Genomic DNA, 16,232 nt, shown 5'->3' with positions numbered 1-16,232 from the left:
TTATTTCTAATATTTCTTTTCGAGTGCTGTTTGTTTGTTGCACTTACATAAGCTCAAAATGGGTTATTTTTAGTAATAAATCTCTAACTTGCCACTGATTTTCTTGTTGATGGAAACAAGGGCAGTCTTTATCTATAGCGTATCAAACATGGCCTGAATGGAAGAAATATGTTGGTAAAATAAACTTGTGCACAACTACATTGGACCTGAGAAGATTTTGTAGCGTCTCTGGAAAAGATGCTGTAGATTTCACAGCGTGTTTGTAGCTTTTGGAATTCAAAGTTGTCCTTGGAAGTTGAAAAACGTGTGCAATTCTCAGTGGCATCATGCCCATTTCTGATTCAACTGTGCATGCTCTTCTACTATGGATGTCCTTGCACACACACACTGGATTTTTTAAAGTGTACTCATTCCATTTAGAGGGCCTCTTAAGTGCTCTGTGTTATTATCTTTCATCGCTACCTCCCCAGGTCAGGAGTGAGTAATTTGCACACCTGCTGCCTTCCTTGGACATGGTAGCCATTTCTCAGGCTCCTTCTCCAAAACTGAACCCTGATTCCCTGTTACCCATAGTCACCACGGTAGGCACAGGAAGTATCATAGAAAGTATATAGGGCAGGCATTCAAATGCTTCATCACCATTATGGGGGCATGCCACACTCATACCCAGGAGGGGTGTCCACTCACCCCCAGAATTTCCCCAGTACCTGCTCCACTTGTCAACTAGTTTCATCACTGTGATGCCCAAGTGATCATTTTTGACTGGTGTTGGGTTACAAATCACTTGAATGTCAGAGTAATGAAAAGGGGTTATCCTTACTGTATGAATGAAGCGCTCAAGAACTGTACTTAGCCCATTCCAACCGTGGAGCACCTCCCTCAGTTGAAATGCCAGATCCCAGTAGAGAGAAAGGGTATGGACAGGTGCTTTGTTTGATGGTCTGCCTAAGAATCATAAACACTAGTTTACTTGTTTGAATCAAATGTTTAAAGACAGCTAATTAACGTTTTTTCTTTTTTCTTTTTAATGGCCACTTTAGAGCTGAAATGCTTAGACTAGCTCTGGGACAGTGTTTTTGCGGAAGAGACAGCCTGGCCTACACTAGCTGTGACGCTCCCTCATTGACAGCTGAAATCTCTGAGGCGGCATCTAGATTGCAGGGAACTGTCTGCAAAAGATATGCAAACTGCTTATCTTTTGCTGACAGTTCTGTCAGGAGAGGCTTTTCTCACATTTGGCCTGCCCACGTGGGGCCAAATGTTGGCAAAAAAAACCTCTGTCAAGACACGCCCCCTTCTTCCTCATGGAACGTGTACAGGGATGTCGACAGAATTCTCCTGACAGGCAGATCTCTTCCAAGAAATCTGCAGTCTGAATGCACATTCTGTTGACAAAACTGTCAACAGAAGCGTTGTCAACAGAAGCCTACAACCTAGATATAGCCTGAGAGCTGCAACCTCATGAGACCAATTTGTAGACGTCACAATGGCAGGTGGCAGCAGAAGGTGATAGCACAAAGCCATCAGCAACGAAGTGGTGGAATGAAAGTGGCACAATGACCAACAGGGGCCACAGTGAGTGACTGGAGGTGTGAAAGCATCTCTGAATTGTGTGTCTCCACTAACCAAAGACAAAAGGAAGTGACGTACAGTGGAGGGAAAAAGTGAGGGACATGTTACAGGAACTATGGACTATGTTTGCTCGACTACGTTTTAGTGACTTGACTCCAGACTGCTAGATTTGTGACTGGGAAATGTCTACAAATGTGTTTCCTAGTAGGCCAAGATTTTTAAAATGCATTATTTGCCAAGATTTTTATCTCAAATTGTTGCTATCTTGAAAGATCATCATCTTGGAGAGGCTCTGTACTAGACAGTTTTATTGTAATAATTTTTACATTAGAACAGCCATACTGGGTCAGACCAATCGTCCATCTAGCACAGTACCCTGTCTTACAAGTGATCAATTCCAGGTGTTTCAAAAGGAATGAAAACGGAAGGTATTCATCAAGTGATGCATCCCTGTCATCCAGTTTTAGCTTATTACAGAGGCTAGGGATACTTGCAGCATGAGGTTACATCCCTGCCCATCCTAATAAATAGCCACTAATGGACCTGTTCTCAGGAACTGACCTAGTTCTTTTAGCAATGCTGTTAAGAGTTTTGGCATTCACTGCATCCCCAGCAAGGAGTCCTACGCTTTGAGAGTGTGTTGTGTGAAAAAATACTTTATTTTGTTTTTAAAGCCTGCTGATAAATAATTTTGTTAGGTGACCCCTAGACCTTGTTTTATGGTAAGGATTGAATAACACTTTCTTACTCACTATTTTAACAGTAGTTAAGATTTTACACACATCATAGTCCCTACTTAGTTGCCTCTTTTCCAAGCTGAAGAGTCCCAGACATTTTAATCTTTCCTCCAGTTTCATATCCTTAATCATTTTACTATCCCTTCTCTGTACCTTTTCAAATTCCTATTCATATATTTTTGGGGATGAGCTGACCACATTACACACAGTATTCAAGATGTGAACATACTGTGGAATTATATAGCAACTTTGTGATTTTTTTTGTCTTACCTATCACTTTTCTTATGGTTCTTAAGATCCTGTTAGCTTTTTTGACTACCACTACACACTGAGAGGATGTTTAGAGAGAACTCTCCACAATGATTTCAAGATCCTTCTTGAGTGGTAACAGCTAATTTAGACCTCATCGTTTTATATGTATGGTTGAGATTATTTTCCAATCTGCACTACTTGTCATTTATCAAACAGCCCACCTTCATCCTCAAAGCCCCTCCTTGGCCCCCATAACACACATCCCGCCCCCCGAAATTCAAACCCCCTAATTTCAGTTTCTGGGGAAAACACTGTCCTATACTAGAGTAGATATTGGCAACAGTGGTTCTTTGCCATCTTTTGCGAATTTCCTGTTTCTGAGACAGCCCTAACATAAAAAGTCAGAGGAACCAAAGAGCTGTCCTAATGTACAACAGCTAAAACAGACCTCTAGAGTCTGTTGCAATGGCACAAAAATCTATGGAGCACAACCCTCATCCCAGAATATTTCCTCACTAGTCCTCTGCCAACATGACATCATCTCAAAAGAGGTTTTATACCAGCAGCCTAGGATTCTTCCCCTGCCAGAGAAACCCTCAGCTGCCCCTTTAGGACAGCTCTAAGGATGCTTCTTGTCATATTCCATCTGCTTAAAGTGACACAAGGAAGACCAAGAATCTAGTCCTATATAGTACAGTAAAATATTACAGTCAGTTGTTTTGCCCTTAGAATATGAAACTATTACACATTAAGTACTGCTATTGGATTTCAGTAGAATTGTGATTGAACACTATGGAGAGCAGGGGAAGTTGTTTCTTTTCAAAGATGCATCCTTTTCATCTGACCAGTAAATATGGTCTTTGGGATCTCCAACTGCATTCCTGAAAGTAACCTGGAAAAATTAATCAATCACCCGAGACATGACCAAAAAACAAAGTCAATAGGTTGAGGATAATATCTTGATGTTTATGAATAGTTGCTAAATTAATTGTTTGCATGGCCTTCTCTACACTAGAAAGAGGATGTTGGTATAGCTACATCAGCACACATGCTTAGTGAAAGCACAGCTTATACCACAAGAGTTCTTTTACTGGGATAGTTTATATCAGCATCCACATAAAATAGCTACACATTGGAAAAAGGATTATCATGATTTAACTGTGTCTACACCAGAGCTTTTGCCAGCTTAGCTACGTCAGTTAGGGATGTGAATTTGCTCACATTCCTGACATTGCTACTTGAGCAAACCTTTTAGCCAGACCCCAGCCAAACGCCTACTCTGACCACCATGGTCACTGGCAAGCAGCAGTGTTTTGCTTGTGACTGACAAAGTGATTGGGATGCTCTCATTTGTATCTGAAATTCTTCACAATAATCCTTTAGCTTTTGGACTTTTCGACTCAATTACTGCCACATACATCACACAGCTACCTTGAAAAGCACATAGGAGCCACAGCTGGAAGAAAATTCAGACGTACACCTGTGAAGTACCAGAAACACAGTATATCTGTTTTGAACGAATTGCACTGGCTTATTTACTTTCAGTAGCAATTCAAGTTGTTAAATTTGAAGTGTCACGGTCTAAATGGGTTGGAACTTTCTTCCCCCTGGCAGCAGTACAAGACATCAGATATAGTGATAAGAAACAAGGCAGACGAGAGCAGAACATTCGGAGGCCTTGCTTATGCCTTTGTAGCTGTAGCCATGTGAACAAAAGTTAGGTTACTATAGCTGTCACTCAGGGATATGGATGAGGCTCCCCATTCCCCACCAAGGGTAGGTGTGGAGACACTGACTGCTAATGGGGGCAGCATGCAGCATTCCCTACCTCCCACCCCGGGGACTGCTAGACACATGGACCACTTTCAGGGGTGAGACAGGGCAGGGTAATGGGGGAGACTATGCCTTAGCCCTGCTGGACAGTTAGTAACCATGACCAGTCTCCCAATTTAGCTGCAGGAGCCTCCAGATTCCAGGAGGCTCCCAATTAAAGGGAATTAATATTATGACAGGTACCACCAGTAGAAACCAAAAATCTAGATATATGTTTCTAAAAATTACCATAGGAATGTGTGAGCAAGTGAGACTCACACTGCTCTTTTCAGTATGCTAAGCATATTCAGACATAGGAGCAGCAACCAGAAAGTTGCCTCATTCTGAAGCCTTGTGGTGTCCCCCCATCTGCGGGGACAGGATATGGGGATAGGGATTAGTTAGACACCATGATAACCATGCTCTCCTCCTCTGCCTCATCCACCCTACATATCAAGCAGGTGGCTCCCAGAAGGCAGGGGAAGCACAGCACCAGCTCCTGAGGGAAAAGGGCAGCTGAAATGCTAGCACCTGATAGCCTCCTGGCCAAACCAGTCAGGATCACCTGTCACAGGCTCTAAGATTTACCAGAAGATCACAATTTACTTTTCAGTAGCCAATGCACTAGAGCAGCGTGACCTACAACAGTGCAGTTTACTGCAGGCTCAGTTGTGCCACCAATCACGGTATCTATGCTAGGGATGTGTGCTTAAAGTCAAGAGCCCAAAAGAATAGAATATGCTGCCCCACTGATCTGATAAAGACCAAGAGAATTGTGCTGTGGAACACTGGGAAGTCCCATCACTTTGGAACCCTGGGAAGTCCCATCACTTCTCACAGCCACTTCATATTTATTCTTCAGAAATGGATTTTCTTTTTTGCTGTTTCAAAGCTTATCTGCCCCCACAATCACTGACCTGGTTTTCAGAGATGCTGAGTACTGCAACTCTCACTGAAGTCAATGGAAGCTTATTCAGCATCTCTGGAAAAAAAATCAGGCTAATAGCTTTGTATACATACTCTAGGTGTCAAAAAAACCACTGAAAATACTTAAAGTCTCAATACATAAATGTTAGCAAAAATTATTAAATAAAACATGTCATTTTATATTTCATTATCTAATTCAGGGGCTCGCAAGCTTCACTGAACTTCAATCTCCTTCTGACAGTAAAAATTACTGTATGAGCCCAAGAAAGTGGTACAAACCCTTAGCCTGCCCGAATTCTGCCACTCTGGGTAGGAGAGCCAAAGCCTGAACACCACCACGTAGGTTGTGGTGAAGGAAAAGGAGGCTGAGGTTCAAGGGCTACAGACCCAAGTAGATTTTCTGTTGTGCAGGGCTCAAGCCTCTGCCCCACAGGTTTCCATTCTGGCCAAGGCAGAGGGCTCAAGCTTCAGCCTGATGCCCTAGGAAATCTAAGCCAGCCCTGGTGAACCCATTAAAATGGGGGTCGTGATCCACTTTGAGATCCTGACCCACAGTTTGAGAACTGCTGATCAAATCAGTGTTAAAATATTATCACTGAAATCAACTTATTTCTGATTTTCCAAGTACTGACACAGTAAAGGTTGAATCCCTCTCATCAGGCATCCTTGGGACCTGAACAGGGCTGGATGAGAACATGCCGCACAATGGGAGATCAACATTGTCTGGCTCATTACCAACACTTTGTTTGCTTGCTGGGCTCTTAGAAGACATTTAGGTGTAAATTACAGATAAATAACAGCACAGAACACTAAGAGACAGGACTGGTGGCTGTAATCAAACTTTATGGGACCATGGGAAACTTAGACACACACATGAAAAGTGATTGTGCGGCTAACTAAAATCATGCTGGATTATGGATGTTACCAGACCAGAGAGTTCCACATTAGACAGTTTTAACCTGTACCACAATGATTGATTTTAAGGTAAGGCGTTGCTTCCTTTACCACCATCAACATAAAAAAAACCCCACTCTTTAATTTAAACTAAAAATGCATGCTAGTACATGCATGGAGCCTAAACTACTTGTTTCTATATGGTAATTCTTCTTGAGATCACTTCTGATGCATTGATTTTATTTTCACAACATATATCATCTAACATGTTGCATCCAATAATTTCTAAAGTACATCCATCAAGTTCTTGAGTCATTTCCTTGCAAATCATCAGAACTCACTGTTTGTTTTATCATCCCCCCCATATCATGGGATGAACATAAATATGCAGTTTGATATTAAAGATCTGAGCTACAGAAGACAGAATTAAAATATTATTTAATATGCAGGATCAGAAGCAAAGTTTTAATTTTTAATGTTTTATCATGTCAGCCTCTTAACCTAACAGTGAAGCAACTCTGCCCCTACTGGTTGCTTCCCAATGTTTCTACCTATTTTAACAAAACTTTCAATGACACATGTTTCAGAAAAAAATTGCTTTCTCAGAGAGCAGATGACATGAATAGTAATAGTTTCGTAATGTAAATGTCTATAATGACGCCACAGTTCCTATTTTGTTAATAGACCCAAAACCTGTTTTAAGGAAGAACATTCTTGGCTGAGAATTGGTTATGAATCTTTACATTTGGACTTGTGCTTTTTATAGTTCACAAGGCAAACTGGACTTGGTATAAGAGATGCACTTAGCGTATACCAGGTACTGAATGTGTGGTGTTCATAACATGTCCTAAATCTTCTGAAGGAAAGAAAGCAGTTTCAGTTTACATGGATTTTATTTTAAAATCACACACATTTTATTCAAAGCATCAGATCCCTAGTATATTGAATTTTAAATACAAGTTCAAACATAACTATTTCCAGCTCATTTTACATAGGTATCCATGTAAATTTATGACTAATAACTCTTTTCTCCAGATTACACCCAACTAGAACAAGCAAAAAGCACTTTAATAGCGAGCATAAGTAGTCATTTAAAACTGATTTAAAAAGTAAATTCCAAGACTGAGTTTAACATGAACAACCCTCAATTTTAAAAAGAGAATTATTTTCAGGGGTCTGATAACATGTAAATCAATTTGTATTGTTAATCACCTCTGAGAAACAGCTGTTCAAGAAACTATGCTTTATCAGAATAACTTTACATACTTCAAGTATTTTAAAATGACACAGACACTACAAAACAGAGTGATTTTATCCTCCTCAAAATGCAAGCACTTCTGGCCTGGAAACACTTACAAAGAAGGTACGATACCAACAAAAGTAACCTGCACTCCAGCCCAAAGCCAGACCGGAAATGCACTGTCAGATTGGTATTGTGGGGTAAAAAGAGTGGAGCAGTTGAGACCCTGGAAGCAACATCCCTTTAAGAAAGTAAACTGCTGAACTACTGGGGAAAACCTGTCATCTACTCCCTAGCCTGCTTCTCACTAAAATATTAGACACAACAAGCAGAAAGAACTATTATATGCAGTGTGCACTCGCAGGCAGGCACACATACCTTACCGTCCCCCACAACGCTCAGCAAGCCCCTTCATTACATGGCAATTCGGGGGAGGGGGTGGCGGGGAGAGGTAAAGGGTCTTTGTGGTGGGATAAAGATTGGATGTGTGCCTACACACACACACGCTACCACCTCCCTGTTCCCATGGCACACATCCAATATGCATCCCACCACAAAGACCTTTTACCTCTCCCCGCACCCTTGCCATTTTTGTTTCGACCTACTCTTAGAGGTTTCACTGCCTAACACACTCATCAATTACAGATTTTTGATTCCTGGAGACTGCAGAACAACCCTGGAGGTTGGCAACCCTTCCCCCACAGTGTTCAGTCAGCCCTACAACCTCCTCACCACCCCTAAATCACACATCCAACATACAGCCCACCACATGCCACTTATTCCCGCAGTGCTCAGCTCCTGATACACCACATCATACCAATCCCATAGCACATATCCAACAGGCACCCCATCACACCCCCCGACCTCCAGAGCTCAACAAGCCCCCATCCCCTCGCACACGCTCCCACCACTTATCCCCGCAATACTCAACCACCGCTCATCTCCTTACACACCACAGCCTCCCAACCCCACAGCACATATCCGACATTTCACTCACCACCGCCCTCTTCCCCCACATGCTCAGCCACCTCCCAACCCCTCGACCCCCACAGTCCATCCAACACGCTCCCCCACCCCTGCCCCCCAGAGCTCAGCGAGCCCCCATCAGCTCACACACCGCAGCCTGTCCACTCCCACACCCCCTCACACGTACGCCCCCACCCGCCCAGCCCGCCGGGCGCCCCCCGTGCGGCGGGGTCCCCGGAAGGCCGGCCGGCCCGCCCGCTCTCCCCAACAGGAAATCCTGGCTGGGCTGGGCGCTGCGGAGGGAGCCGCGGCGCCGGGTTCCGGGGGAAGTGGAATTATTTTTTACCAGCGAAGAGATCAACTTCCACATCCGGTAACAGGGCCCTACAAAGGCACAGACTGACCTGGAAAAGCTTGGCCGGCCCAAGGGGTGGGGGAGAGACGGGGCACAGCGATGGGGCCTTACCGTGCTGCCTGCCCGGCCGTCACCGCCGTCCACAACAACAACCACGGGCGCCAAAGGCCGCCTCTCAACGGCGCCCAAAAGCCCCACACAAAAGTCCCTGCTGCTGCGCCTGGCGGAGGGACACAGCGGGCGGGAGGAGAGAGAGGGCGATCAGGTCAGGGCAGTGCGCCCTCTCTGCACTGAAGCGGGGCGACTTCGGGTTGACGAAGGGCTAGCGTTTTGCGGGGCGCATGACACTTACCATTGGGGTGCGGGGATTATCTTATTACACAAATATCCCCGACAAAAGGGGCTTGGCGGAGGGATACGGCCTTGGTGCACCTTACGGCGCATGCGCAGAAATGGACACCAGGCCCGGCAGGGGGGGTGGGAGTTGAGCCTTCAGGACCGGCCATGTTCTCTGCCTGCGTTGTTTCCCGCCCGCAGGGGGAGGGGGCTCCAGGTCGCGGACTTCTCTCCGGGCTGGACTCAACAAACGGCCGGTGGTAGCAGCAAAGCGCTGCCCCATAAACGCACAGCCACCCAAGGGGCTGCTTTGCGACCTTGGCTGGCCAAGCGCATCGCTTCCCAGAGCTGCTAAGGCGGGGTCTGCACTGCTGGCCCTCGGTGCGGTCCCGCCACCGGAGCGAGTCCCCTCAGAGACTGGGCGCGCCTGGTTGCCGCGAGACTCCGTAGGTCAAAGTAAAGCCCCGCAGAGCTTGTGTGCACGTGGCTTTGCTGCGAGTTCGCTGGCTGCCTCCAAACGCGCGCCCTTACGGCCCCTGGAATGAGCCAGTTTAGCTCGGCTGCGTCTGCCCTGGCCTCTGACTGCTTGAGCTCTGCCCCATTTCCCCGCCTGAGTGTTTGTTCGTGCCCTGACAGAACCTTCATCCCCTGCTCTGACACTTGCTCCAGCTTCTGTCTCCCTTAGACCCCCGGGAAAGGGTACCTGAACCTGTGATGTTGCTTTTTTGAGAGGGGGATGAGATAATAGCTTTGATTGGCTGTTGGTGAAAAAAGAAACACAGAATTATGAGGTCTGGAACAAAGGTACTTGCCCCTTCAGATGAAAATATAAAATGGAACAGATTATTAAGCACAAATAGTTACATAAAAGGCCATTCAAGATGAAGCGTCCCCTTAACACCTTGGACATGACTTGTAGGACAAAAAAGGGGGTTAGTGGGTTATAGATTGTTGTAATATGTTTTATTAAATTACTGATTTATAGTGTCCAGAAAACCTTTGAAGATACTTCTGCCTGGTTTCCTTTGAATATGAGGACTGAGAGAAGCCCTATGCTTGAAATGTTACATGGGCATAGCTGCACAGATTAGATGCTCCTATACTGACAGGAGAGCTTCTCTTGTACGGTTAGTTAACTCACCTCTCTGAGAGGAGATAGCTATGTTGACAGAAAGAGCTCTCCCATTGACATAGTGCTGTCTACACAGGGGCTTAGATTTGTATAACTTAATTATGAAGGAATGTGGATTTTTCACACTAGAGTGACATACCAATAAAGATCTGTAGTGTAAGTCTGGCCTGAGAAGTCAGCTATGGTAATTTTGTGCAATGATTTTGTTGAGTCATTGATAACTAGATTTTCTTTGTTTAAGATCTCTTTATTGGACATATAACTTCAGAGCAGTCTCTTTTGTCCTATAAATTGCCTTACATGCCTCAAGCAAAAGTACAAATAATCAGCTACATCCAAAGATCTGAAATCAGCTCAGAAACAATTAATTAAACCTCACTATGCCTCTTTGAAATAGGTCAGTTTAATACCCCTATTTTACGGATGAGGAACTATGTTACAGGAAAAATAAATGAGTTACCCTACTGATTGAGGTGAGAACAGAATCCAGGTGTCCTGGCTAAGCATACTGTGCTCAGACCACCTGCAACAAACATCGGTGCCAACTCTGCTCACATATCTACACCAGCGATATCATCATAGGACCTATCCACGTCATCAGGGGCTCTTTCACCTGTACATCTACTAATATAATATATGCCATCATGTGCCAGGAATGCACCACTGCAATTTACATTGGCCAAATTGGACAGTCTCTACATAAACAAATAAATGGATACAAATCAGATGTCAGGAATGGTAACATACAAAATCCTGTAGGAGAACACGTCAATCTCCCTGGACAATCAGTAACAGATTTAAAAGTAGCCATCCTATAATAAAAATCTTCAAAAATAGACTCCAAAGAGAAACTGCAGAGCTGGAATTCATTTGCAAATTTGACACCATCAACCAAGGATTGAACAGAGACGAGGAATGGCTAGCCAATTACAAAAGCATTTTCTCCTCTCTGTTCACACCTCCACATTAGTTATTGATGACAGGCCACATCCTTCCTGACTGAACTGACCTGATTTCTCCTTTCTTGTTGTTCACAACTCCACAGCTGGGTCTACACTTGCTCCCAACTTCAAAGGGGGCATGATAATCAGGGTGATGGGAGATTACTAACCAAGTGCAGCTGTGACTATGCAGCACTTCATTAGGCTAATTCTCCCCCACGGCAACTTCAAAGTGTCAAACTTTGAAGTACCCACATGCGTGTAGCTGTGGGCATTTTGAAGTGCCCATGCTACATCAAAGTGCCTTTACTCCCCAAGTTCAACACTTCGAAGTTGCCAAGGGGGAGAATTAGCCTAATGTAGTGCTGCATATTCACCGCAGCACTTCATTAGTAATCTCCTGTCACCCTGATTCCCATGCCCCCTTCAAAGTTGGGGGCAAGTGTAGATAAGCCCCACATTAACCCCTGATAATGGGCCACATCCTCCATGACTGAACTGACCTTGTCAACTCTGGTCCTCCTCTTGACTGGGACTCCCTCCTTTTCGTGAGCCTATAAATTTACACCATCCTCTGGAAGCACCACTCATGTACCTGACGAAGCAGGTCTTTGCCCACAAAAGTTTATGCTCCAAAATATCTGTTAGTCTAAGGTGCCACAGGACTTCTTGCTTTTGAAAATACAAACTAACTCAGCTACCACTGATAATTTACACCATACTGGCAAACTTGTACATTTCCTGCCTGTGAAGTCCACATGTATCTTAAAACTCCAGTGAATCCCATTTTAATTCACCACATTCAAGTATTTATGTTGTGTTTACACTTGTTCTCAGGAGAGAGGACCAGTTATTTGTCTTTCAGAGCTCCTCAGTGCTGCTCCATGCAAGAGCCAGAAGGGGTCACTACAAAGCAACATGAGATACCCCTTGTTTTTTGCTGGGTTGCAAAGACTGCAAGAGTGTGGAAACCACAGGTCTACTTTTAATTGAACATTTTAAACTAAGAGCTGGGAGAAAGCTGACAGGTGAGGAAAAACACACAGTTCAGATGAAGATGTCCCTTAGGGATGCATTTATTAAAGGAGGAACTCTATATCCTAGTACAGAAAATAGAAAAGAATTTGTTTACAGATACACATTAGCAAGGAATAGTCAAACATTAGAGTCCCATTTAAACACAACATGAAGGCATGCGTTAAATATGACAAAATGTGTAAGTGCTTTTATAAAAATGCTGTAAGTCTAATTAGTAAGATGGGTGAACTAGACCACTGATTTTCAACCAGCGAGCCATGGCATACTGGTGTGCTATGAGAATTCCGCCCCCCTCCCACTGTGGCTCTTTGCAGAGCCATTGTGAGGGGAAATGTTGATCCTGCAGGACCCCGTTTTGTGCTGTAACACAGCAGAAATGCTGCTTCCTGGGCTGAATATGCTGGTGGGGAGCCTGTCCTGACTCCTTGCTCTGGCAAAGGGGATGGAGGGAAGGAGCCTTTTGGAGCTGGGATGCAGATTAAATGCTGCATCCTGGCTCCAACGGGAGGACAGGGACAGCAACCTGCTTTCAGTGGTTTCTAGTTTACTCAGCATTCTTAGCATGGTGTTGAGCAGATTTTGAAAATGTGTGTGTGCTCCCTAAGTGTATTCTGTGGTGAATTTGAAACATTAATGTACTTCATCCTTGTTTTAGCTTGTTATATGCACTACTGTGTTGCAAACATCTCTAGTAAGACACTAATCATAGTAAACGTAAGTAAACGTAATGTTTATGAGCAACTGAGTCCGCTGAAAAAGATGGGTGTGCCCTAGAATTGTTTGTCACATTGGAGCATGCTGTGTTACTGGAAAGGTTGAGAACCATTGCTGTACACTTCCCCTGAATCTCTGATACAGGCAATTGTTGGAGACAGGATATTGGGCAAAATTGACCATGGTCTAACATAAGAACAGTCATACTGAGTCAGACCAATACTCCATATAGTCCAGTATCCTGTCTTCTTGACAGTGGCCAATGCAAGCTGCTTCAGAAGGAAAGAACAGAACAGGCAATCATCAAGTCATTCATCCACTATTGGCTTCTAGCAATCAGAGGTAGACCTACTCTGGCAGCAGTCACATAGTTTTGGGGTGTTTGATGAGTGCGTTCTCAAAATCATTTTTGTGCCTCAACAAAACAAAACAAAATCATGAATACATAATATTGGTTTACATTTATTCATCAGCTACTGAGCATAAAAAAATGTTATTCCACCCTAATAGACAGACAACACCACCATTATTAGAGTTCAGGCTCAGCAGTGGCATCCGCTGAACAGCAAAACAGACTTCCTCCTTAGTATACTAAAAATAATGTATAATGCAGTTGAAGAAAAATTAAATATGCCTCTGGCTAGTAGCGAGGTCCCACTAACCCTGTATATGAGATTTCATTATTGTCAATATCACAATTACTATATGAAATATAAATTCTATTATACTTAGCTGTCTCACCCCCATGCACAAAAAATAATGTTTTTAAAGGAATTGACAGTTTGGTTGTAAGTTCCTGCCACTGTCTCTAACCTACAATATATTCTACGACAAAGCACACTTTGTTCTCTAACTTCATCTGCTATCTACTGAGGGCTTTTTTATGTTACATTTTTCAGGGCTGCAATACAGTAACGTTCTTATAACACAACTTCTTAACAGAAATACAGACAACACCAAAGCATGTTATAACTCAGTCAGGATATTATCATGTTTTAACAGATCATCCCACGTAGTAAAATTAATTATATAGACATGTTGCAACACAAGTGCATAACTTGGTTTGATCATGCCTGTGCAAGCAAGACCAAACTATTATATATCACAATCCCTCTGTATGGCAACATTTTTGTGTAGGTAGGCTCTCTTGCTCTCTGTAATAAGTTTATTTGGGTGCAAAATTACCATACTAATGTGTATAACAAAGGCCAATTTATGTTTATAATGTGCTTCATAATGCTTGGATGAAGACTGTTAAATAGATGCATTTTATTATATTATTGTAATAACACCAGTATTAATTTAATTTAATTCAGCAACATAAGTAATGATGTTTGTGGTTCCCATAAAACTTTGTCATAGAATGACCTCAGTTTGAAAAAGTCCTGCTTCTAATCCTATTTTATTAGCTCTCAGAGCAATTACTTCAATGGTTAAAAAAATAAGTTTCCAAACCAGCCCCTAAATGCAGTCCAGTCCAAACGTATGAAGATAGGGCTCCTCAAGCTTAGTACTAGGGCTATTTCCCCCACCCTACCCTTCTCCCTCAGTCAGCGTTTAACTCCTTTGTTCATCACTCATGGCCTTGTTCAGGTCTATCCATACGATCCTCCTGTTACAACCCACTTCAAGGTATCTGCTTGGTTTGCTTCTCTGCGTGGCTCTCATCATTTTGCCCTAGCTTTCAACCTATTGCCTAAGCCCACTGTTTCTCCTTCTGTGCAGCCTTTGGCTCTCTGCTGGTCCTCTATGTCCTCAAATCGTTACTTGTGTTTCCTGTACTGGAGGAATTATGGAGCCAAAGGATAACAGAATTAACAGTAATGAGCCAGTAGTTTCATTATGGTATTTAATTTTTCAAAGTTAATATTATTTTGGAAGCACAGCTGCTCCAATGCCCAAAACACATAACTTTTTGAAAACATTTAAGTATGTGTAAAACAAATAGCTCTTCTTGATGCATGGGAGAAAATAAACTTTACTGTTTGTGTATGTGTCAACTGGAAGTTAACTGGTGTGAGGAAATGAGGACACCCAAGAGAGCCCTTAGGAAAAATCAAGAGCAAAGAACACAAATAGTCAATCTGAACACCAGAGAGGAGATGGAAGAGACTAATTTCCACCCTGTGTGCAAAGAGTCATGTAAGAAAACTGTAATAAATAGTAATTCTAATGTGTTTACAAATGAAACATTTCAAATTATAAAGGGAACATTTTATAAAATGCAGTATCATATGGTCATCTGACATTCAATTTACAATGCCTGAAACTGGTGTGAGCAAAGAATAAAACAGCTAAAACTGTAAAGACAAGTTACACTTAAAATACCATAGAGGTAAAAATGTGAATAACAAAAAAATTCACAGAGCAAGGTGGATGCAGCAAAGTCTTTTTTATAGACCAACTTCTGTTACTGAAAGAGAAGTTTCCAAGTTACACAGAACAAAAAAGCAGTCATGTAGTACTTTAAACACTAATAAAATAATTTATTAGGTGATGAGCTTTCATGAGGCATAATCACTTCTTCAGCTCTGGAAAAGTGTGTCTGCCCCAGGAAGCTGATCATCTAATAAATTATTTTATTAGTGTTTAAAGTGCTACATGACTGCTATTTTGTTTTGTTAGGATCCCAACTAACATGGCTACCTCTCTGTGACAAGGTACACAGAGCTCCTCTTCATAGCTGGGAAGTGTACTTTGAGCATCACAGCTAAATACAAAATGAAACAGATTGTTTAGCATAAGTAGTTAACACATATATCTGATCTGATGAAGTGGGTCTGTCCCACAAAAACTCATCAACAAATAAATCACTTTGTTAAAGTGCTACATTTCTGTTGCTTTGTTTTGTTGGAGTACAGACTAACACGGCTACCTCTCTGTTACTATTCAACATATTATAAAGGACCATTCAAGGTGAAGAGGCCAGATAACATCCCTATTAGTCATGTCTGACCAACCTAATTGCCTTCTATGATGAGATAACTGGTTTAGTGGATATGAGGATAGCAGTGGAGGAGATATACTTTGATTTCAGCAAAGTTTTTGATAGTTTCCTGTATGTTAAAGAAGTATGGCTTGAGTGAATGGACTATAAGGTAGGTAGAAAGCTGACTAGATTGTCAAGCTCAGTGAATAGTGATCAGTGGCTCTGTGTCTAATTGGCAGCCAGTATTAAGTGAAATGTCCCTGGGCTTGGTCCTGGAGTCAGTTTTGTTCAACATCTTTATTACTGATCTGGATGATGGAATGTATTGCACCTTCAACCAGGCTGCAGATGACACTAAGCTTGCAGAGAGGTAGATAAGCAAAAGTG

General features: G+C 42.8%; 1 protein-coding gene and 1 non-coding gene across 2 annotated transcripts in view; both read right to left on the bottom strand.

The window, feature by feature from the left end:
- GABPB1 (GA binding protein transcription factor subunit beta 1) overlaps positions 1-8,988 on the bottom strand; it is a 46,345-nt gene extending 37,357 nt beyond the window's left edge. Inside the window, exon 1 of the mRNA XM_075006540.1 lies at positions 8,867-8,988. The gene's annotated coding sequence lies outside the window, so the exon portion shown is untranslated. The remainder of the gene's footprint in view (positions 1-8,866) is intronic.
- Positions 452-843, bottom strand: LOC142019942 (18S ribosomal RNA). Its single transcript, XR_012647239.1, has one exon. It is a non-coding gene; the product is annotated as an 18S ribosomal RNA (ribosomal RNA).
- Positions 8,989-16,232: the final 7,244 nt, after the last annotated feature.

This window comes from Carettochelys insculpta, chromosome 12, assembly GCF_033958435.1.
Source record: "Carettochelys insculpta isolate YL-2023 chromosome 12, ASM3395843v1, whole genome shotgun sequence".
NCBI lineage: Eukaryota > Metazoa > Chordata > Testudines > Carettochelyidae > Carettochelys > Carettochelys insculpta.
Note: the sequence above shows the minus strand (reverse complement) of the source record. Positions and strands in the feature narration are given on the sequence as shown.